The 25,376-nt window shown below is 49.6% G+C and overlaps 1 pseudogene; it reads left to right on the forward strand.

Annotated features, from left to right (window-relative positions):
• The first annotated feature begins 384 nt into the window (after nucleotides 1-384).
• Nucleotides 385-11,751, forward strand: LOC136613191 (guanylyl cyclase inhibitory protein-like; annotated as a pseudogene).
• The last annotated feature ends 13,625 nt before the right edge of the window (nucleotides 11,752-25,376 follow it).

Raw genomic sequence — 25,376 nt, forward strand, 5'->3', positions numbered from 1 at the left:
CATAAATAGGAAAAGTTAATGGGTCCCAACTCGATTATTCAATTCTAAGCGCAAAAGAATTAGCATCCAAATTTTATGTATGTAATCTAATTCACTTCCCAATGTTATTTTATATAAAGGAAATGTCGCATGGTTACCTCCACATGGTGTTTCCTGGGTAACGCAGAGAACTATGCAAAATGGTGAACATATTTTTTTCCCGGTATCTCTAAAGTAACCACGACTTCATAAGATTTTCCGTGTGAACACCAGATAATCACCAGTACCAAATTAACTCGGGCGAAGCTGGGTATATCAGCTAGTCTTTTATATGCACTTTGGATGCTGTCACAACTACTTTTTTGCATATGGATGTTGCATTACCATTTTACGACTATAGACACAATGCCAGATTCTGTCCAGTCTGGGGAGCTCCGTCTTTCAGTTACAGAGCTCCACATCCCTGGCTTCCCTTTGCATAACCATAGAGTAGCATGATGGAATTCTGGCCTCACTTCTGTGATTCTTTGCATTGCCATATGTCATAACTAGCTGATATACCCGGCTTTGCCCGAGTTAATTTGGTACTGGTTTTTGTCTGGTGTTCACACGGAAAATCTTGTGAAGTCGTGGTTACTTTAGAGATACCGGGAAAAAATATGTTCACCATTTTGCATGGTTCTTTGCGTTACCCAGGACACACCACGTGGAGGTAACCATGCGACGTTTCCTTTATATAAAATGACATCAGGAAGTGAGAGAATTAGATTCTGTATGTAAAATTTGGACGCTAATTCTTTTGCGCTAGAATTGAATAATCGAGTTGGGATCCATTAGCTTTTCCTATTTTGGACATAATCTATGCTTGTGCCAAGCATGTTTCTATGACATCGGGAAGTTGGAGAATTAGTGGTAAGTGAGTCAGTCAGTGAGTCAGTCAGTGAGTCAGTCAGTGAGTCAGTCAGTGAGTCAGTAAGTCAGTCAGTGAGTCAGTAAGTCAGTCAGTGAGTCAGTGAGTGAGTCAGTAAGTCAGTCAGTGAGTCAGTCAGTAAGTCAGTGAGTCAGTAAGTCAGTCAGTGAGTCAGTAAGTCAGTCAGTGAGTCAGTAAGTCAGTCAGTGAGTCAGTCATTGAGTGAGTGAGTCAGTGAGTGAGTCAGTGAGTGAGTCAGTGAGTCAGTCAGTCAGTATGTGAGTCAGTCAGTCAGTAAGTGAGTCAGTCAGTCAGTAAGTGAGTCAGTCAGTCAGTAGGTGAGTCAGTCAGTGAGTCAGTGAGTCAGTCAGTGAGTCAGTCAGTGAGTCAGTCATTGAGTCAGTGAATCAGTCATTGAGTCAGTGAGTCAGTGAGTCAGTGAGTGAGTCAGTGAGTGAGTCAGTGAGTGAGTCAGTCAGTGAGTCAGTCAGTGAGTCGGTCAGTGAGTCGGTCAGTGAGTCGGTCAGTGAGTCGGTGAGTCAGTGAGTCAGTCAGTGAGTCAGTAAGTCAGTCAGTGAGTCAGTCAGTGAGTCAGTGAGTCAGTGAGTCAGTGAGTCAGTCAGTCAGTCAGTGAGTCAGTAAGTCAGTCAGTGAGTCAGTCATTGAGTCAGTGAGTCAGTAAGTCAGTCAGGGAGTCAGTCAGTCAGTCAGTGAGTGAGTCGGTGAGTCAGTGAGTCAGTCAGTCAGTGAGTGAGTCGGTGAGTCAGTCAGTTAGTGAGTGAGTCAGTCAGTCAGTGAGTCAGTGAGTCAGTCAGTCAGTGAGTCAGTGAGTCAGGCAGTGAGTCAGTGAGTCAGTGAGTGAGGGCTTTCGTCTATATATACAGATGTTACCCATCAATCATCTTCCTAAATCTTCCCAGTTACAAATAACATAAGTACCTATTTTTGTTCCCTTGCTGGTTTGTCTACAGAAAATTTGTCCGGGAATGCCCCAGTGGTCTCATCACCCTTCATGAATTTCGGAAGTATTTTTGTGACTGTACAGTGGGAAATGAGTCCTCAGAATATGCTGAGCAGATATTCCGAACCCTGGATAACAATGGGGTAAGAGAGACAAAATTCAAAAACCTCTTTCATTCCATTTCATATTTTATTTACATTGCAGGAAAAGGGTCTGTGGCCCTCCAACAGGCAGGCAGAGCTGTCACTCGGTAGTGTAGCCAGGGCATTGAGGAATCTATGCATTCCAAGCTTTGACTCAACTCTTGCCACCTGTGACTCTCACTTTATCATTCATGTACCTTATGCTTATTCACACCCATGACCTTTGCCTTACGTCTTTGCTTTAAGCTATGCAGATGCCATTAGTAGTTGTTGTAGGTCGCCATAGATGCCCTGTTACGTGGGAGTTCCGTAAGATGAGAAAAAGTTGCCCGCGCTCTCAGGACCTGAACCCCAGGATTCAGGTCCTGAGAGCGCGGGCAACTTTTTCTCATCTTATGGATCTTTCAAGTGGGTCCTGCAATCCAGCAGGACACAGAAGCCCAGCAGCCAAACGGACGAACCAGGGGATTTACATACTAACGAGGAAGTGGAGGTGTTGGCGAGGCCTCTTCACAGGGGCACTCGCCAAACACCGGGTGAGTCTATCTCATTTTTTGTCTTGGTTATAGCACTCCTTATAGAGTGTTATATCTATCTTAATCTGATAAACTCCTAGTCTGCATCTGTAGCGCTTCCCTGACGTGTACTTGTGTTGTTACGTGGGAGTGACGTAAAGGCCTTTCCTCTACTTAATGATATTGTCCCTATATACTGAGGAGCAGCTGAATAATAACTATATGGGCCCTCATTTTTTCAAGAAATTCCCCCATTTCCCTCAGCTTCATGCTGGCTAGTGTGGCTCTAAGGGCCGAGCTAAAGGTGGAAGGATCTGCCAATATACTGCTCAGCTTCCACCATAAATAGCTATGTGATTTATTGACTCTATTGATTACAGGACGGAATAGTAGACTTCCGGGAATATGTCACAGCAATCAGTATGCTTGCTAACGGAACTCCCGAAGATAAACTCAAGTGATCCTTCAAGTTATATGATAAGGACAGTGATGGGGCCATAACCCGCTCTGAGATGTTGGAGATCATGGAGGTTTGTGGACATCGTAGTCTGTGCAGTTTCATACACCATGATAGTTGAATGGAGGTGCCAAAACTCTCCTACACTGGACACCCCAATACAGAGGTAGTCCATTGTTTGACTCCTGGAGTAATGCAAGGAAATGCAGAAATTATATTACGAGCTATCTGTATAAACTTCGGCATGGTTACTGGTAGGGTTGCCATCTTTCTTACCAAAAACTGCCAGCTAACTTAAAAGGGGTGTGGTTAGGGGGTGTGGCTTAGCACTGCATATGATTTTACAGCAGTTATTCCAGTGGCCCCTGTAGTTATAGTATCCCTTCTCAGTGACTCATATAGTAATAGTGCTTGCTGTAATAATTATGGCCCCTTTAGTGGTCCCAATAGTAATACTGCCCCCAATAATAATAGTGACACTCTTAGTACCCGCATAGTGTCACCAGTAGTAATAGTGACCTCTCTTTGTGGCCCCGATAATAATAGTGCCCCCCTTAGTGATTTCTCCATCCCTGTACACTGGGCAGCAACCACACCATAAAGTAACTCATTCCATAGCTGCTTATGTGATCAGAGACCCTGAACCCTCCCTCTCAGCATCTGCGCTGCCTACAGGACGTGCAGGGACCCGGACAATGGGAAGGGGGGGAGTGGGAGGAGGGGGGGGGCATGATTACATTAGTGGCGGCCAGAACGTTTTTCTAGATGTTTTTGTAATTAAAAAAAGTTGATTTGCCGATGTCGTAGCTGTCCCTTGATGATTGTTCTTCACAAGTAACCATCTTTCTTACAGGCAGTGTATAAAATGAGCCTCGCTGGTCAATCCACTGACAGCGGAAGAGTGCACAAAGCGCATTTTTATTCGCCTGGACAGAGATCAAAATGGTAAAGAATGATGAGGACTTGTGTGGAAGTGGCCAAAATTATAGGGGTTTCCAACAAAAATAAAAAAATGAAATAGCTGCAATAAAATAAAGGAACTTATAAAAACTTTAAAAAAAAAGAAAAAAAATAATCCTTTCCAATCCAATTTATGGTTTAGGGTTTCCTAGGGGGCTTTCTCTTTCTGCCATTATACAACTGCACCATCTGCTAGCTAAAGCCAGTACTGCAGTAAGTGGCATGCTGAAGAGGCTCTGACAGCAGAGCTGCCGACTGTATACAGTTAGACCCAATGCACACGGGCATATTGTAATCGCGGAACCTGGAGCAGGTGCCAGCCTCTGGATTCCGCAGCAAATACTGCTCATAGACATGCTATGGAAAATCGCCTTTCCATGTCCACGAGCGAAAATCAATTGTGATTTTTTTTCCACTCACAGAGGGAAAATCGCGACATGTCCTATAGTCAATGGAAACCATCCGATTCAGGGCCTGTCCGCAGCTAACACTGCGTACAGGCCACAGAATCCGTGTTATCGCCTAGTGGTGGCGTGCTACAATCTGTACTGCACATATGTCGGCCCGGCCAGCACATCCGCAATACAGATCCAGAGAGGCATGCATGGGCCACCGGCCGGGCATTGGGTCGGATTCTGCTGCCGTATGCATTCGTCCTTAGGCCCAATGTCCACAGGCGGATTTGATTTGCAGAATCTGCACAGGGCACCCACGCGGAAGATCCGCAGTTCAAACCGCCCATAGGGAAGCATGGGCATCCGCACTTCAATTTACCCATACAGATTTTGTCTTTTTGATCCCGCATGCAGAAAACAAATCGCAGCACGCTCCATATTAGTGCAGATTCCATGCAAATGGCTTCCATTGAAGTCAATGGAAGCTGTCTGATCCACGGCCCATCCACGTTTGACGTTGCGAACGGTCTGCGAGTTCTGCGGGAAAGCAGGAGTTTGAAAAAAAAAACTGTACCGGCACTTCACAGCCATCTGCAGGGCGACAAAAAGAAGACAGGCACAGGTACGCAGGGTCGCCAGCCGCGGGGAGGGGGGAAATTCTGCTGCGGATTCCCACATGTGGAATCCGAATCCCCTATGGACATGAGGCCTAGAAGTGCCCTGCCGAACATCATCCGCCATCGGAGCTGTACTGTCTGCAATCAGGATGCCGGAAGATGTTCTGCAGTGGATCGGAAAGGATTATTAAAAGTTGTGAAACATAAAAAAAATATCAATTTGACATCGCCGTAATCGTACAGATCCACAGAACAAACTTCATGTCAAAAGACCCCCCCCCCCCCCTTATAACATAGATCAAATAGTGGCATTAAAAAAGTGTAACTCGTCCCACAAACAACAAGCCCCCCATACAGCTGTGGTGATGGAAAGATAAGGGTAATGGCTCTTCGAGAGCGGTGGCTAAGAAATAAAAAGATGTCTAGAGGCGCCGGAATAGTAGCCCCCGGGGATATATATGGAGGCAGCCCATGACAGGGTTAACGGGGAGGCCAGGGTTAATTGAAGGGTGAAGAGGGGGGGGGGGTGTAGTATAGGGGGGAGTAGTGGGGGAAGTTAGAGAGAAAGTGCGGGAACAGCAGGGGGAGGAGCATCCCTAGGCGGCAACGGAGGAAGAAGAAGCAGAAGGAGAAGACGGAGGCCACGAGGAAGAAGAGGGAAGAGGTTGAGAAGACCCAAGACCCCAGGCAGAAGTCCCAAGACCCCAGACAGAAGACCCAAGACCCCAGACAGAAGTCCCAAGACCCCAGACAGAAGTCCCAAGACCCCAGACAGAAGTCCCAAGACCCCAGACAGAAGTCCCAAGACCGAAGTCCGCAGACCGAAGTCCCAAGACCTGTCCGTGAAGAGCCCGAAGGTGATCGTCAGGAAGCGCCCAGAAGAGGACTTACCGGTCATGGAGGCCGCCATGGAGAAGATCCGGGCAGCGGTGGAGGAGCGGGGCATCGACTGGCTCATGAGGGTCCTGGACGTCGGGGCCCCGGGCCCATCGGAGGTGGAAGCGGCACCCGCACGGTCAGCAGCATCGGGGGGAGAGGCGTCCGGAGCCCCTGCAGCAACAGCGGTGAGAGAAAGGGGGCGAAGGACAGCCGCTGCGGGGAGCCGCACACCGGAGGCAGCAGCGGGAGCGCTGTCGGGGACTGCTAGTGGCCGGAGGGAGGAGGCAGGAGGGAGCAGGCAGACACCTGCAGCATCGGCGAGAGGGCCGAGTACGAGGAGGGCCCGCGCTCCGGCGCGTCTGAGCCCTGATCAGACTCCACAGCGTCGGCGCCGCATAGAGAGTCCCTCACGGGCCCCTCCGGGCCGGCTCCCTGCACCATCCATGCCATCGGGGGAGCGCAGGCCCGGGAGGAATCTCGCCGGGCGGCACGGCGCAGCGTCCGGCACTAGGTCCCGTGCTGCCAGGGGGGCGGGGCCTAGCACCGGGCTGTCGGCGGTGAACAGGGCTACAGCGTGGGGCCGCTCTGCAGGAGAGCCGGTGGTAGCAGAGCAGCCCCACAGTGACTTCCATGGACTATCTGAAGTGCGGCCCGTGAGAGCCAGGCCGAGCAGCAGGCAGGCGGCTGCGAATCCGGAGGTGCGTATGCAGCCAGAGGAGGACCCCGGTCGTCAGTTCGGACCACATTCTGACGAGGAATCGGATCCGCTGGAGGGAGGATCGGCGGCTGGTGGGACTACAGCCCCTACGCAGCCAGGTGAGCAAACACACGGGGACACTACATTACATGCAGTTAGCCGCGTTGCGCACGCGGGAGATAGTTTTGGGGGGTGGACAGGGGATGGGGGGGCGATGGCAGGCACACATGGCGCAGCGAGTGATTTTGGGTTATTTCTGGGTGGATTATGGGAGTTGTGGCGCAAGCAAGACGCAAGAGCAGGGCCGTCGCCAGTAGCTGCTTGGACGCTACCGTCCAATGCGTCGATCGCCGACGATAGCGCTAGGGGTGGTAGCACGGCGGGGGCGTCTGTAGGGCAGCAGGTAGCGCCCGTTACGGTAGGGGTCCAGACGGAGAAAGATGGGGAAGGGATTCGCTTGGATGACAGAGCGAAGGGGGAAGTTTATGTGTGTTTCGAGGGCCCCCTAGGTGCACACTTAAAGAAGGAGGTTAGAGAAAAGATTTGGCGCGACGAATACGTCGAGATCTTTTCTCTTCTCCCTTTGGAAAAATTCAATTTAGATAAAGGGAAAAGGACAGAATATAAGAAGGAAGAGGAGGAGAAACGTCGGTGGAAACTGATTCCACAGACGTTCTCCAACTGGATGCAAGCCTTCGCTATTCTGGCCAGCGTTATAGGTGAAAAGGCGCCGGAGAACTGCTCCGGCCTTTTTTGCTATCTCGATGCGATAGGTGAGGCGTACAGAGTATACGGGGGCCAAACGTGGCTTAGGTACGACGAACAATTTCGTCAGCGGAAAGCGATCCGACCGTCTATTCGGTGGGATCAGAAAGATATTGGCCTATGGTTGCGGGTAATGGCCCCAGTTAGGTTTGGTCAGCCCTTTCAGGGGTGGGCCGGGACTAGCAGCTCGGCCAGTGGTTCCCAAGGGGGGGGGCAGGGAGGACAGTCAGGGAGTCATAGGCTCGGATTGTGTTGGCAGTTTAACGACGGCCAATGCAAATTCGGGAACTCTTGCAGGTTCAAGCACGTCTGCTCCGTGTGTAACGGCACGTCACATGGAGCAGCAAAGTGCTTTAAAAAAGGAAAAGGAAAGGGTTTCGGGGCACCTGGAAAAAGGGATGACACCAGTGAAACTGGCAAAGATGGTGCCGTTTCTAAATAGGTACCCCGACCGAGATAAGGCGAGTTTATTGTTTGAGGGTTTTAGGGACGGTTTTAGAATTCCCCCCCCAGTTCATAGGGTTCCGGTCACAACCAAGAATTTGCCGTCAGCGATTCGGCAATCGGCTGTGGTGACCAAAAAATTGTTTAAGGAGGTTCAGTTAGGCCGCATGGCGGGACCGTTCCGTTCCCCGCCCGTGGCGGACCTGGTGGTCTCACCGCTGGGGGTTGTTCCTAAGAAGGAACCTAACAAGTTTCGACTCATACACCATCTGTCATACCCAAAGGGGGCGTCAGTAAATGACGGTATAGACCCGGAAATTTGTTCTGTAGTGTATACTTCATTTGACGCTGCAATAAAATGGGTCCGCAGGTATGGGCAGGGAGCGAAGCTGGCAAAGGTGGATATCGAGTCTGCGTTTAGGTTGCTCCCAGTTGCTCCAGAGAGCATTCGTTTGTTAGGGTGTTTTTGGGAGGGAAGTTATTTTGCGGATAGGTGCCTACCCATGGGCTGTTCCATTTCTTGCGCTTATTTTGAAGCGTTCAGTTCCTTTTTAGAATGGGTAGTTAGGGATTGCACGGGGATTAGGTCAGTGATCCATTATTTGGATGACTTCCTATGCATAGGGCCAGCAGGTTCGCCTATTTGTGCAACTTTGCTGGGGTCACTTCAATGGGTTTCCGGTCAATTCGGGGTGCCTTTGGCGCCTGGGAAGACAGAGGGGCCCACGACATGTTTAAAGTTTCTGGGCATTACCATTGACACGGTTGCAATGGAATGCAGATTGCCCGAGGAGAAGTTGACAGAGTTAAAGGCGGAGGTAAAAAGAGCAAGGGTTGTCACCAAGGTCACTTTGAGGGAGCTCCAATCGTTATTGGGCAAGCTTAATTTCGCTTGCCGAATAATGCCGATGGGGCGAATTTTCAGCAGAAGGCTAGCGTCAGCAACGGCGGGGGTTCGGTTACCCCACCATTTTATCCGGCTAGGTAAGGAACTCAAGAAAGATTTAGCAGTATGGGCGGCGTTTCTAGAGAACTACAACGGCCGGTCAGTAATGATGGAGGAAATGGTAAACAATTTTGATTGGGAATTGTTTACTGACGCCGCAGGGAGTTCGGGTTTTGGGATTTACTTCCAGGGCCAGTGGTGCGCGGCCGGATGGCCGAGCGACTGGTTCTCGTCAGGGTTGGTAAGGAACTTGGTGCTACTCGAGCTCTTCCCCATTATAGTGGCGGTGGAGATATGGGGCGAGCAATTTAGGAACAAGAGAGTACGCTTTCACTGCGACAACCTGGGGGTCGTGCAGGCGATAAATAAATTGTCTGCATCGTCCCCTCCAGTGGTGGCCTTACTGCGCCACCTGGTGCTGAAAGCGTTATCACTGAACGCTTGGATAGGTGCGGTACATGTGCCGGGGGTGAGCAACTCACTAGCGGATGCTCTTTCTCGTTGCCAGTGGGAGCGATTCCGACGTTTGGCCCCGGCAGCAGAGAAGGAAGGGGTGTCTTGCCCGAGACACATCTGGAGCGTGGTCAGCGAGCAGTGAGGCACTTGATAGGTACCTCACTGGCTCGGAGTACGTGGACGTCTTATAGGGCAGCCTGGTCGGAATGGGAGGAGTGGCTGCAGCAGTGGGGAATCGTGCGTTCCGACGAGGACAGGGTAGGGGCGTTGTTAGGATGGTTGGGGAAAAGTTCTGAGACAGGGTTGTCAGTCGCCAGAGTTAACAAATTTATGGGAGGAGTGGCGTTTGGCGCTAAGTTGCGGGGTTTGACTGATGTTACAAAGAATTTTGTAGTGAGACAGGCACTAAAGGGGTTTAGAAGGGGGCGGGGGGGGTCAGATATGCGTCGGCCAATCTCGTTCGACTTGTTGAAAAGATTGGGGGGCGCATTGGGGGAGATATGCGGGGACGGGTTTGAATACTCGCTTTTTAAGTTGGCTTTTTCATTAGCTTTCTTTGGGGCTCTTCGGCTGGGGGAACTGGTTTCCCCCAGCAAAAAGAAAGGGAGGGGGTTTACAAAGCGAGGATACCAAGGTTATAAAAGGGCGGTTGGAATTAGTCATCCGTCGTTCTAAGATGGATCAGGAGGGTAGAGGTCGGAGAGTGTCGCTAGGACAAGTGCGGGGAGAGTCCATGTGCCCAGTTAAATGTTGGGAGGACTACAATTTGTTAGCAGGAGTCAGGGTAGGGCCTCTTCTGCAGCACCGAGATGGTCGTTTTTTGTCAAGGTTCCAGTTCGAGGCGGTGTTAAGAAGAGCGATAGATACGCTGGGATTAGACAGCTCTAATTTCGGGACACATTCTTTTAGAATAGGCGCGGCAACGGAGGCAGCAGAGAGGGGACTGGATAGTCAGGCGGTGATGGGCATCGGTCGGTGGAAGTCGGGACGGTTTAAACGTTATATCAGGCCGCATTTGCTTTAAGCGGGGGGGGGGGACGGTTTTGCGGCGGGGTTAATTACGACTAGTTGTTTTTCTTTTGTTACAGATCATCGAACCGCGTTGGTGTGGATAATGGGCCACTCTTTTGTGTATTGGGGGGGGGAGAGGGCTAAGATCAGGCCTAACGGTAGACAGTTAAGGCTGAGTAAAGAGACGGCGGTAATTCGATGGATCGGAGTGCGGGGCATGGCCTGGTTCCGGGTGTTACAGGACGTTCAGCGCCTAGTCTCCCTAGACAGGCCGCCTAACATCCTCGTACTGCACGTCGGGGGCAACGATTTGGGGCAGAGACCCTTTAGGGACCTAGGTAGGGACATCCGGTACGATATGCTTCGTATGATGCAGATGTACCGGGGCTTGATCTTGGTCTGGTCAGAGATGGTCCCTCGCAAGGTGTGGCGCAACGCGCGCTCAGTGCGGGGGATAGACAAGGCCAGGATCAAGGTTAACCGGGAGGTTTCACGCTTCGTTGCGCGTAATGGAGGAGTGGCCGTTCGGCACATAGATCTTGAGAAGGGAGTAGGAAACTATTGGAGGAGCGATGGCGTGCATCTCAACGAGATTGGGACGGATCTGTGGTTAGAGGGGGTTCAGGAGGGAATAGAACGCGCGTTAGTTCTGTGGGGTGCTGCGCAGGCATGAGGTGGTCATGCCATGCTGGCGGTGGCGTTCGGAAGGGGGGGGGGAGTTCTTGGAGCCAGCTGATGTGCGGGGCGGGGGGGGGGGGGAACGGGGGCTGATGGCTACCTCCCCCCCCCCTCCCCCTTTTTGGTATAGTGTGTGTGGTCGGCCTGTCGCCTCCCGGCTCTGTCAGGCCGTAGTCCCTGCAGAGAAACGTGGCTAGCCGAGGAACGGCTCGCGCCTCTCTGAGTCGGGAGGAGGAGGGCGACTAGGGGCAACCGGTTGTGTGTTGCCTCCCGAGTCGGCTGTCTTGCGACGGGAGGGTTTTAGCGGGAAGGATTTCAGTCTCCCGAGTCGGATAGAGGGAGAGAGCGGCGGGAGGCAGGACGGAAATCCTTTTCCCTGTTGGGGAGGCGACAGAGGGGGTTGGAGGCTCCAGGGACTTCCCCCTTTTCAGTGGGTTGTTTTATTTGATGTTTTGACCAATTGTTAATAAGAATTTTAATAAACGGCCGCTGTGGCCAAAATTTATCCAAGCTAGAAGTTGCAGCGTTTTAATTGAAGAAAGGGGGAGGTTTGGGTTAGGTCACAGAGGTCACATCCGATATACCCGCGTCAGGTCTTGAAGGGGTTAAGAGTTAGGACCCGGTTATGCTTCTTTCTGTCATCTGTTCATCTACCAGCACTGCAAATGCTATAAGAATCCCTTTAGCCCACGGTCAGGGGGGGGCTTCTGTCTGACTACCACGCACTCCGCTCACTTCTCTGCCCTGTCTCTCTTTCAGCCATCATCAGTCTTCAGGAGTTTGTGGATGCCTCGTTGGATGATGATTGGGTTCGGGAGATGCTTGAATGTGACCTCCGTACCGTAGAAATGCCAAAATCATCACCAAAGTGCATCCACCTGCACTCCAGGTCCTCTAGAGATACCATGTTCAGCTTCAGCCACACCCACCACGTTTAGGCCACGCCCACATAGTCTTTTTTTTTTTTTGTGCACATTAAAAATGGTGAACTTTCCCTTTAACTTTTATGTGTATTTTGTTCCAAAATTAGCATTTCACCATATAGCCGGACACACTCCAGGGAATTGGTGTACGGAGTTTCTTTTCTTGTTTGTAAATGATTAAAGAACACAATATCGAAGCAAGTTGTGTCTACAGATCACGATAATCTGATAAAAAAAATCGTTATATTTACGTACCGACGCAAATAGTAAAAAAACATTTTATCATCATCATAAAAGGTAAACAATCCATTTCCTTAGAGAAAGTTATCTCTTATTATATCAGATGTGTGTGAAATAAACATCGCACCCCAATCCCCTCCCATCATGTCCCCCTGTGACATCATCGCCTCCATCATGTACCCTTGTGACCTCATCACTTCCATCAGGTCCCCCTGTGACATCAACGCCTCCATCATGTCCACATGTGACCTCATCACTTCTATCATGCCCCCGTGACCTCATCACCTCTATCAGGTCACACTGTGTCCTCATCGCCTCCATCAGGTCCCTTAGCGTCCTCGTCACCTCCATCAGGTTCCTTAGCATCCTCATCACCTTCATCATGTCCGCCTGTGACCTCATCACTTCCATCAGGTCCCTTAGTGTCCTCATCGCTTCCATCAAGTCCCTTAGTGTCCTCATCGCCTCCATCAGGTTCCTTAGTGTCCTCATCGCCTCCATCAGGTCCCTTAGTGTCCTCATCACCTCCATCATGTCCGCCTGTGACCTCATAACTTCCATCAGGTCCCTTAGTGTCCTCCTCGCCTCCATCAGGTCCCTTAGTGTCCTCATCGCCTCCATCAGGTCCCTTAGTGTCCTCATCGCCTCCATCAGGTCCCTTAGTGTCCTCATCACCTCCATCAGGTTACTTAGTGTCCTCATCGCCTCCATCAGGTCACTTAGTGTCCTCATTGCCTCCATCAGGTCCCTTAGCATCCTCATCGCCTCCATCAGGTCCCTTAGTGTCCTCATCGCCTCCATCAGGTCCCTTAGCGTCCTCATCGCCTCCATCAGGTCCCTTAGTGTCCTCATCACCTTCATCAGGTCCCTTAGTGTCCTCATAGCCTCCATCATGTCCACTTGTGACCTCATCACTTCCATCAGGTGCCTTAGTGTCCTCATCGGCTCTATCAGGTCCTTGAGCGTCCTCATCGCCTCCATCAGGTTCCTTAGTGTCCTCATCGCCTCCATCAGGTCCCTTAGTGTCCTCATCACCTCCATCATGTCCGCCTGTGACCTCATCACTTCCATCAGATCCCTTAGTGTCCTCATCGCTTCCATCAAGTCCCTTAGTGTCCTCATCGCCTCCATCAGGTTCCTTAGTGTCCTCATCGCCTCCATCAGGTCCCTTAGTGTCCTCATCACCTCCATCATGTCCGCCTGTGACCTCATAACTTCCATCAGGTCCCTTAGTGTCCTCATCGCCTCCATCAGGTCCCTTAGTGTTCTCATCGCCTCCATCAGGTCCCTTAGTGTCCTCATTGCCTCCATCAGGTCCCTTAGTGTCCTCATCGCCTCCATCAGGTCCCTTAGTGTCCTCATCACCTCCATCATGTCCGCCTGTGACCTCATCACTTCCATCAGGTCCCTTAGTGTCCTCATCGCCTCTATCAGGTCCCTTAGTGTCCTCATCACCTCTATCAGGTCCCTTAGTGTCCTCATCGCCTCCATCAGGTCCCTTAGTGTCCTAATCGCCTCCATCAGGTCCCTTAGTGTCCTCATTGCCTCCATCAAGTCCCTTAGTGTCCTCATCACCTCCATCATGTCCGCCTGTGACCTCATCACTTCCATCAGGTCCCTTAGTGTCCTCATCGCTTCCATCAGGTCCCTTAGTGTTCTCATCGCCTCCATCAGGTCCCTTAGTGTCCTCATTGCCTCCATCAGGTCCCTTAGTGTCCTCATCGCCTCCATCAGGTCCCTTAGTGTCCTCATCACCTCCATCATGTCCGCCTGTGACCTCATCACTTCCATCAGGTCCCTTAGTGTCCTCATCGCCTCTATCAGGTCCCTTAGTGTCCTCATCGCCTCTATCAGGTCCCTTAGTGTCCTCATCGCCTCTATCAGGTCCCTTAGTGTCCTCATCGCCTCTATCAGGTCCCTTAGTGTCCTCATCACCTCCATCAGGTCCCTTAGTGTCCTCATCACCTCCATCATCTCCGCCTGTGACCTCATCACTTCCATCAGGTCCCTTAGTGTCCCCATCACCTCCATCAGGTCCCTTAGTGTCCTCATTGCCTCCATCAGGTCCCTTAGTGTCCTCATTGCCTCCATCAGCTCCCTTAGTGTCCTCATCACCTCCATCGGGTCACACTGTGTCCTCATCGCCTCCATCAGGTCACACTGTGTCCTCATCGCCTCCATCAGGTCCCTTAGTGACCTCATCACTTCCATCAGGTCCATTAGTGTCCTCATCACCTCCATCAGTTCCCTCCATGACCTCATAGCCTCCAAGACAGTCAGTGGATCAGTCATGTTACACAGCTCCTCAATGTGTCTCATCTTCCTGGACAGTTCGTCCTTCTTTACTTCCAGCTTCTTAATCAGAGTATAACATACTATGTTACTATTTATGTTAGGCTGAAAAACGACATATGCACATTCAATTCAGCTGATTACCCCCCAGTGTTGATACAGAGGAAGGCAAAGAAAACAAATCATGAGGTAGAAGCCAATTGTCCCTATTTAAGGGGAAAAAGTCACTTCCTGACTCCAAGCTGGCAATCAGAATAATCCCTGGATCAGCGACCCTTCCATAGTATCAGTGATATAACATGTAATATTGTATCACTCAGGAAAGTTGTCCCGGTTCCTCACATTCACCATCACCACATTCTCAGGCAGAGGATTCTTTAGTCTCACTGCTCTTACAGTAAAGATCCCCCCTTTATGTTGGTGTAGAAACATTGTTTCTGTAAACATAGAGAATGCCCCTCAGTATGCCATGTGTGGTCCGAACAGTGACTTGTAAAGAGGAAGAGCAATGTTCTTGCCTCGTGCCCTGTGAGAGAAGCCATAATGCTTACCCATACGTCATCCGCTTTTGGCCTCAAACGCATGAGCAGATTTGATTTGTGGTACCTGCGCAGGAGATCCGCAAATCAAGCCGCCCCTAGGGAGACATGGGCACCCCCAGAGCAGCTAAAAGCATGTGGATGTGTTTTTTGTTTTTTTTTGTTTTTTTTCCTGGTATGCATGTTGCACCCGGGGGAAGTGCACTGAGCTCCCGCCCCCTCCCTACCCACAATGGGAGGGGCGGGTTGGAGCTAAGCCATGCCCCGCCTCACCCCCTCCCATTGCAAATAGTGGTGAGGGGAGGAGAGTGGGTGGGAGCTCAGTGCACTGCCCAACCCCCCAGCCCATCCCGCCTCCTCCCCCTGCCGAGAGGGACAGCGTATATCGGTCGGGCGTGAAAACCCAACCACTATATGGACATGTGAATAAGCTTTAAAACCTATAAATATCACTGCCTGTTCTCAGAATAAAGTAGAGGTTGTCTTGATGACAAGTTCTGTGTGGCCGGCCGATAATTGTGTGAGTGGCTCATAACTCAACACTTTTTGAATTCGAAAAGCAAGAATATACCTCGAGCGCTGCTATACGGTAATACGCCCCTAGACCTCCTTTAATGCCCCCATGATGCTATGTGCCTTGGCAGCAGCTGCCTAACACTGGTTGCCTCAGTTAAGCTTCCAGTTGTAACCCCCCAGTCCTTCTCCATGTTGGGGTCCCCAGTGGTTTCCCATGTAGTGTGTAATGGTGACATGTATCTCCTGCCCCCCGTGTGCAGAACCTCACATGTATCAGTGTTACCCTTCAGCTACCACTTTTCTGCAATGGGGTTTTCTTTTTTTTTTAGGTCCATTGAACATATGGGCGATATCGCCCATAAATCGGCCATACCACCAGAGAACAATCAATGTGGTGATAGAAAAACCGCACATCTATGTTGACCCATTTAAATCTCGCAATGCTGAAAACTCGCACGATAAAAACACCCATAAGGCGATAAATATATTGTTAATGGTATTTCATTATGCAAAATCTCACCCCTCCGCGTTCTTCCAGCTCGCCCTTCACTGTGTGTTCCTTCGGGGGCTCCGGTCGTGCGGTTTACCCTGGCAGGATCCTCACAGACGTCTCCCCGTTGTGCTTCCTGTCAACAGGATGAGAAGGTCCTGTTATTACTGCTGCGCTCGGCGCTGGGAGACACTTCTCGGACATTGACATCCCGGGTGGGTCAGAACTTTAATATCACACTTGATTTCCCATCAGAGGATCTTCTCCCTTTGTGTCTGTGTGCCAACAAACATGAATGCCTGGTCTTTGTCTCTTCTGTTTCTCTGGTCACATAAGGTCAATAAACAAACGGTGGGAAGCGCCGATCCCATATTCTATCCCACAATCTTTCAAAGAGCCTCTTCTGCTGTCCAACCGAACAATTGCACTGAGCAGGGGGAGCTTTCAATAATATTGAGAAACATTGCACTCAATGTCAAGCAGCAGCTGCCAAAGCAAACATATTTTTAGGGTGTATAAAAAAAAGATAAAACTCATGCAGACATCTATATAGGAGGGTTCTTTTCTGTCAGAGTAGTCAAACTTTGGAATGACTACTCTGACAGTAAAGACTGGGGGGCAACTACCCAAACCTACTTGCTCGCTAAATTACTAAACAAAACCTCCCAAGAAACTTCTTGCTGTTAAACGTGGGGCCACAGCTTTACTAAACCTTTCGTTTAACACATCTTAACTCTTTTTAACTCTTTCGAGAACTATAACTCTACCATGCTAACCTTCCACGAATCGCATCTAGCATGGAAGTCTTTACGCCTGTACCAGCTGTGACAACTTCCAAAGCACTTCACTGCTTTCGCCTATCTTTGACCGAAAACCATTCGATGACCATCAAGGGTGGGTGGGTATCTTCCGAATCCTCTTTCTTCCAGCTTCCACTCGCCGTCCTTTCTTCACTTCTTCTCCTTCACTACTACTCTCCTCCCCTTCCTCTCTTGGCTCCTCCCTCATCTCTTGGCTCCACCCTCCCCACCATGCTCGCTCCTTTAACATTCCTATTGCTATGGGCCCCCAGTCCCTTGCTGCATATAAGATACACTGACAACTTAGTGCATTAAGGGTTATCATAAAGAACGATGCTTAGGGAAATAACGGCCCTGTGGGGTAAAGAAGGATTCACTGCCCTCCTCCGACCTAAGTAACTGCAGCATGACACAACCATCTTAAAGGAGTTTCAGGGACTTGTATATTGATGATCAACATCAGATCAATTGAGGTCTGCCACCCAAGACCCCCCAATCTGAAGACACGGCTGTGCTAAGGAGAGGTCATCAATATCCAAGTCTAGGGAAACCCACCCAATGTCTCCTGCCCCCAGCCTGGTGACAGCTCTATGTATAGCAGCATAATCACACCGACACAGAGACGCCTGAGGCCTCTGCTCTACTTCCTCATCATGGGCGGTCATAGCTATATGATAACTGTGGAGTGGCCCGGGGCCCGGCCACCCGCTTGTAGGGATGCACTGACTGAGGGCAATTGCCAGGTCTGATGATCTTGTGTTTCAGCATCTTGTGGAGTTCTGAACTTTGATCCTCCTGGCTCCAAGATGCCACTATCATCACATCGGCACCACTGCAACACGAATGCTTAGCTCTGTTACTGTATGTATGCACCGAGTTTGTTTCTGGTGCTGTATTTATGTTAGCAGCTTGGTTCTGGTACAGTATTTATTTGCTGATCTGTTTTGTGTTAGGAATCTGATATCTTGCTACTTTTTTTCACAAGCAGGATGTCTATCAGTGCAATATACAGTATGTATATATATATATATATATATATATATATGACTCCCTATTAATGTACAGGCAGCAAGCGGGGTGGGCTGGCACTGCTCCATATGCCTCCGATTTCACATGTAGACTGAATAAAGGGGATGGTATCTCCAACCTGAGGTGAAGCGTAGTACAGGGCCGCATAGAACCTGCAATGCTACAAAGCCTTCTGCACAAATGTCCCAACGCCCTGTTCTTCACAAGATTGTCCTGTGCAATACATACATGTGTCTACATACATGCTCTAATAGACGGATGGGGGGTGACTGATGGGTTTCCCACTTATCACTTACTTGACACGTAGCTGTATCTGATATTACACCAATGGGGCCTCCACCCCCACATTCTCATGATCCAAGGAAGGGGATCTCAAAAGTAAAGCATGTATATTCTAGCACCATGTAATCAATTGCTGAGCGAAGAACTGCTTTTAAGGGGTTGTCCACCTTATCCTCTGGATTGGACATCATTAGTAGATCGGCAGGGATCTGCTACCCAGGACTAGCCCAGCATATGTGTCTACTGAGCTGATTTCTGTAAGAAGCAGACAGTGCCGTTCTTACTGTAGTGGCCAGGTTTGGTATTGAAGCAAAGTTCCCATTTTTCCCAATGCCTTCAGCACCAAATCTGACCTTCTGCAGTAAGGACTGAGCTGTCTGCTCCCTACAGAAATCAGCTCAGTCCCCACTGCACCAGCCCTGTGAGCAGCTGATCAGTAGGGTCTCCAGGCCACAGACACCTGACAATCTACCATAGATGATCTGACTTGAGCACAGGTCTTCAATAGCTTTGAGTATATTCACAGGAGGTGGAAGTGCCACAGAACATCCAAAGGGAATTCTGCAGTGGGAAATCTTTAGCAGTTTGCTAAGGACCCTCGCTCCCTGAAGACACTTCCCTGCTGGTCTACTGGCCTCCAGCATTGGTGTCTCAAGCCTGTATCTATAGGACTGAGCAGCCAGGAGGATGGAGAAGGCGAATAGAATGTGTTTGCATCCTGATTTCACAGCCTTTTTAAAATTACAAATCCCCCTCCCTGCAGAGGGTGCATCTTGTCTCCACCAGAACTATGGGTGCAGACACAGCCAGTGACAGTATCCACCCTGTTTACACCCAAGCTCCTGATTGGGCCTAACTCTCCAGCCACGGCAACCCGCCACCCTAGCCAATGTCCACGTACGTGGCCCCCGCATGGAGGATCCATGCGCCTTGCTGCCCATAGGGATGCATTAGCTTCCACACGGCAGCTAAAAGCATGCGAATGGGATTTCTTGCTCCATTTTCCTGTAGGTCTACCGTACAGACGGCTCTTACGGCTTCCATTGAAGCCTATGGAAGCTGTCCGTACCCACGGCACAGCCGACCTCCCCTAGATCTTTACCAGGGAACCCAGGTCTCCCCCCATTGTTTTGGTGGAGACAAGATGCACCAAGACCCCTGCAGATCAAAAAACACAACAATTAGAATGTGCTGCAGATTGTCACTCCCCCATTGAACTCAATGGGGAAAATATCCAAGAAATCCGCAATACGGGTTTATTTAAGCAGCATCTGGAGGAGATTTCAGTCAAATCCATCCATTTTCTTACTACCTTAATATGCTACATATTTCCTCCATGATATACTCCAACTCGTCCTGCTATAAACAAGCCTTCATGTTGCGTTGCTGGAAAAATTAAAACATTTTTTTGAAAGTGGGAAAGAAAAATTAATAATTAAAAAGCAAAAAGAGCCACAATGGAAAGGAGTTAATAAGGTCCAAAGTCCAACAATGATACAATGTGTTTCTGTAGTTCTCCTCCAGGACAGAAATGTATGTGACATTCTGTGTACAGCGCTGAGGAATACGTTGCCGCTAAACAAGCATCTCCTGCCTTCCCTCCAGCTGCCACAAGGCGGCACTGAACTATTATAAATACTCCTGCTCTGCTCCTTCTCCTGTAGGCAGCTGGGCGAGGAGGGAGATATTCCCTAACATAATTCATCCAGACAAGCCCATCTGGCTAGAACTGGCTTCTGGCATGATTCATGTGTAATGCCAGTTCTCTTGCATACGACCACTATAGAGCACCTATAGAAGTCTATAGGACCATACTGTACCTTTGTATATCTCCAGTAGTACACGGAGGGATCACTGTGGGTGGCAGGAACACCGACTCAGTAACAGGCTGGTCCATCTGTTTGGGTGATCACAGATTTCACAAGGTGGTAAACATCCTCCATACCCAACTTACCCCGTGCCCGCTGCAGCAGCTTTATCAGATGGCAGTGGGAGCCGATCTCATAGCCCTTTCCAGGATATCCCAAAAATGTTCAATGGGGTTACAGTCCCGTGAGTTTGGGGCCGAAGCAATGTGGAGAATTTAATCTTGTGTTCCTCCAACCATTTGTAGTGGCCCAGAACCCCATCCTGGTCCCCTCCATAAATGTCATACATGTTTGTCCTATGTGGATGCACTGTGCAAAGCTTGTCCTGTCATATCCAGTGTGTGTGTTGCACAGCTGCGACACTTGAGAGGTTAACTCCTGTAAAATCATTGCCTGCATGGAAATGTATTGTAGTAGACATGATGATTAGTTAGTGTAAAATGTCTATTGATTTGTAATAAACTAGAAGTATTACGCAGCTGTAGTGATTTAACTCTGTAGAGGCTAATGGCTGCATAATTTCATTATGGTAATTGCTGGACAATGACATGGTGAAAGATGTGTGTTTTATAACTTTAGCCTAATGTACAGCTCCACTGCAGCCTCTAAGAGTTAGACACATCCCTATACGGTGTGTTTTACTTGAATGCATTTTGGGTGTTCTCCTCCCCCCACCTCCAACTTCTCCAACAAAGAACTACTTTAACTGACCGCATGCTGGGAGGACAAAGTCCACACATACACTGGACTTGAGAGAAAGGTGGGGAGGGGGGCGGGGAATTCCATATGACCCAGCGAATAAGAATATGTATATGTTACTGATGTAATCTGTTAAACGCCCATAAAGGGCAGGTATTATGTGTTCCAATAAATTAGGGCTCTGGGATTGTAACTCCAGAGAGCTGGTTGAGATTCAAGGCTGTTAACTTGTGTCCGATTGGTTTCTTTCATTATGTGTGCACATTATACAATTAGAAAGCTACAGAATACCCTAAAACCTGCTGGAGAAAAATATAATCCAGTATAGTATCAGTCTGTCATGTCATGTGGTATGAGTTAAGGTATAAATAGGAGTGATTCAGAGTGAGAAAGGGGTCCATCTTCTGCAGGTCTTCCATCTTGTCTACCCCCTGAGACAGAGCTGTATGGAAGCACCTTCAGCTTCCTATTGGTGAAGATGGAGGAGAAGGAGAGATATCCTATAGCGACTGCATCTTGGATGTGAATGCGTGAGCCCTAAGCCTAAGAGAGACTTTGTAAATAAATACTTCTTCTGTCAAGACCCAGTGCAGAGGTACTAATTCGGACCCACAAGTTTTGCCTGCGCGGCCATCCAAAGTTAGGATCACCACACAGAAGTATGCTTCAAGTCACACCAACGCGTCTCTGGTACGGGCTGCAAGTCCTAGAAATAATTGATTACTGCCAGAGTGTTTGCGGAGTGACCCCAACGTCTTCCTCCTCTGGAGTGCTCCCAGTCCAGGAGCCGTGCCTACAGATAACGTAGACTGCAGGACCGGTGTCATCCTGTGTATCCTCCCTGAGCTCTCTTCTTACCTAAACTGTGAATAATTGTCGTGCCAAAGTTTATTCTAAGTAAAGTTTATACCGGGCCCAAACCATTCCTGGGGACCTGAGGTACTATACACGAGTCTCTGTGTTTATTCTCCACCGTGTGATTTATCGGTGTGTGGGAACGGTGGCGTTAGCCGTGACAACTACTACTACCCCCATCCTCCTGTTTATTGGCATTCCCTATCTTAGGGGTGTTGACGGTGGCCTGCAATCCTGCTCTGGCCTCGGTTACGTGTCATCACTCCAAAAAAAGAGCCTGGTAAGTGCCACAGTGACAAACCAACACTTAACCCTCCCAGCTCCCCACATCTGCCAAGTGTCTGGGGTACCCCTCTGGGGTGTTGCACATTCTCTAGTGATCCGAGCTCAATGACAAGGAGTGTTGCCCTGATGAAAGATGGCGCCGTGGTCAGGTAAAACTTCCTGAAAATACGGGAGCAGATGGTCAGCTAACAGGTCCCTCTAGTGTTCACCATTCAAGGACTGTGGTGTGATGACCAATGGTCCTACTCTCCCCACATCATGACACTACCACTACTGACTTGTTGAACCCCAACGGTGCACCCATGGTATACGGCTTCATATTTTTCACGCCGGATGTGGACCCAGCCATCTATATGGTTCAACGGGAAACAGGACTTGTGACTCCTGGCCACCTTCTGCCTTGTGCCCAAGATCCATTGACGTCTTTCCTGGGCATTGTTAGCAGGCTCATCAGGGGCACTGTTGCTGGTCTTCAGCTATTAAACGCCAGTTGACACAAGGTACGCCACATGGTCATTGTGGGAATTTGCCCAACCTCCCCACTGTTGTGCTGCTGGGTTAGTCGGTCCACTGTGGCAACTTGTTGCTGAGATAGCAGCCGTGTCATCTGACGTTCACCTCTAGGATCAACCACACGTGGCCTGCCGCTGTCTGATGTTCTATCGGATGTCTCTCCATGGTTCAACCACTCTTGATACTGCAGTTTGGAAACAGTCAGCAAGTAAGACTTTCAGAATACTGGCACCATACCTCCAGGCACCAACAATGTGCCTGCGGTCCAAGTCACCCAAGTCATCATGTTTACCCATGAATGCCTTCTGTTACCTGAGAGCAGACCGTGCCGTGGCCATCACATGATACTGAGTTACTGATCACAAGACGTCACACGCCGGCTGTGGTTAGACAACTGGAAGGTAAGTTATTCTCGGGGTGCACAAGATGGAAGACCTGACCCATGTACTGGCCCTCTCTCAGTTCATCCTTGTCTGCCTTTGGTTTAGTTTTGGCATTGTTCTGGTGTAAGAGGGCTAAAGTCTTGTTGTCAACTGCCACGTTTTTTACTGCTTTATATCTTGTATCCTCAGCTGTTGGGGGGCAAATATGGGGGATGCACAGTGGAAGTCTCACGAGAGGTGGGGCTTAAATAGAGAAGCAAGATTCAAGCTGTAGTGTTTTCGTGGCTGGTGTACATTGCCCTGGGGCGGGTGAGGGGCTTACTGAGTAGGCCATGGATACTTAGAGACTCTCGTGCCGGACTATTGTGACCGAAGCATCCCCTGAAGGGGACTGCCTAAGAAGTTGCAGTGCCTACAAAGAGAGGATTCCCCAAGGTTTGCACACCAAGAACCACCCCTTGCATCCCCAATACCAAGGTTTCCAATTTTTGTCACACGAAAAAAATGTGGGCTGTGTTGGGGTCCGGGCCACAAGTCTCTAGAGGCATCGAATACAAACCACGTGATAGGCATTGTCAAAATACTGTAAATTACCACAATACTAAGTATTGGCTTGCGTGGATATTTGAAGCCGACGGTAATCTCTTCCCCAAGGACAAATTACTCCGACAATAACGACCCAATTGGAAACGTTCGACCTTCCATTCTGGAAACTCTTGGCAAAGCTGCACTATCACTTTGCCCATGGCCGGCTTCACATCCAACCACAGTCGATGACAAACATCGCAAGGATACCAAGTTCATTATTGCAGAGCATTGTGTTAAAATGTCGCCGATCAGTAAATCCTACTGTGATCTGATAACTGCTGCGGAGCCTCTTCATCATCACCGGGGTGATTAGTACCCACACCCATGACTTCCAGATTATCTTCCAGCTCTGGCGCCCCAACTGGGGCCCTAGATGTGCTCATCTGGGGCTCCGGGAACACGGACTCCCCCCCCCCCCCCCCCCCCCCCCCCAACGCTGGGCAGCCCTAACTGTGAATGCTTCCGATGAGCCTTCTGATGTTTGGCGTCACTGATGTTAGACTTTTTGTAATCCTCATGGGCCGCTCGATGCTCTTAAATGTGTTTTCAAACATGTTGAAGCCATTTATTACCCACATGTCGCGGCCATTTGCGAAAGAAAGAAGTTACGTGCACTTCTTCGCACCACAATTTTTCTCAAATATTTTGTTTTTTGTTTTTCCCCACGGGATCCTTGTAAAACTCACTGAGGCAAATCAAAGGACGGCTCAGACTAGGTGCGAGACCGCCAGAGCTGCACTTAATAGTGCCCCCATTAGTGGCTCCAATAGTAGTAATGGCCCCCACAGTAGTAAGTAACCTCCATACTGTAAGCCCTGGCCAGATAATAAGTACTGGCACCGACTTCCAGGACAGATCACCAGCCGGGTGGGTAGTGGCAAACCTACCAGTACCAGCGAGCTCGACCTAAGAGACAGCATTACTTGGTCAATAGTTTCATGGCAAAGAGGGTGGCTGGCAGGGATTTCTTTTTCAAGGAGTCTATGCAGGGCCCATTTGTCAAGCCAAAGATGCCATGCAGTGTGGCTGCCCGCAGATGCCAAAGTGGAAGTGAGCAGCAACCGCTATACGGTCAACCCCTTGTGCCGATCTCAGAGACCTGGTATTCCCTTCCTGACAACCCTGGGTCCCACATTGGCATCACAATATGGTTAGAAACAGATGTCAAGGTGGATTCCCTTCAAACGATTCGTGGGTGGGTAGGGGATAACTGTGGTGGGAGCAGAATGTGTAGCTGCCCCTGGGCCCTGGAACCTCAGGAGGCCGATCAGGTCCCTTTTGAGAAAACCGGTACTATAAATGAAGCATTATTGTTAAGGGGGCCAGTAGTCAGACCCCCAACAATCCGATTTGGAGGAACTATTAGTCACAGAAAATGTGTTTGAAAACTACTTGTGTGGGTTATCGTCATATGAGGATCTTTTTTCTATGGGATAACTTCAACTGTTTGGGCCAACAGACACACACACATAATGCTGAATATGTTTGCAATTTATGGCCATTCACTTGTATAATCCTGACGGTTGACAAGAAGCAACATCACCTCCTGTGCTAAAAGAGAAGCTAAAAATGGACAATCACCAAGCTCATTGTCCATCTCTATAGAACAGTTGAGTTTAAAAAAAATGTTGGGGGGTTGTCCTCTATACGACCTGGACTTTTTGGAAGTCAGTGGTTGTAGAAGATCACAGACGTCATGAATATCAGGGAAAGAGCTGCTTGCTCAGCTATTTCTGTAACTCCCATAGACTTCAAGTAAGCAGTCACTTCTCCATTGAAATCTATGTAAACTTTTTATATGATAAACAGGGGTCATCTGTTCTCCGGAGGGTCCTTGTGGTGAGGCCACACTCCGTGTACACTAAGGCAAGCCCTTTGCATCCCCTCACAGTAATAATACCCGCTATTGACCCCTTGGTATTGCAGCGTCCGAGGAGCGGGCCACGGCCTAGGAGACAGCGGGGTAGAGTCTGGGCCTTGTCACGGGGCTCTACCGTCTCCCACCCGGAGGGTAACCGGTGACACGTCCAAGGGCCGAGGGCAGGCTAATAGATGGGGAACCCAAATACTGGATTAACTTTAGTCCTGTTTTGTGTCTTGTGATGCCACTGTTTCTCCCACAGCGGGAGATTCCTGGGTGCTGGAGTAAATCTTCTCCCGTGTAGCGTCTGTGGGGGAATTCCAAGTTGGCAGAGTAAATTGGTTAAGACGTGGCCTTCGGAGACAGACGGGCGACTGGTAGCTTTACTGCAACATTGGTT

Source organism: Eleutherodactylus coqui, chromosome 2 (assembly GCF_035609145.1).
Source record: "Eleutherodactylus coqui strain aEleCoq1 chromosome 2, aEleCoq1.hap1, whole genome shotgun sequence".
NCBI classification, from domain to species: Eukaryota; Metazoa; Chordata; class Amphibia; order Anura; family Eleutherodactylidae; genus Eleutherodactylus; species Eleutherodactylus coqui.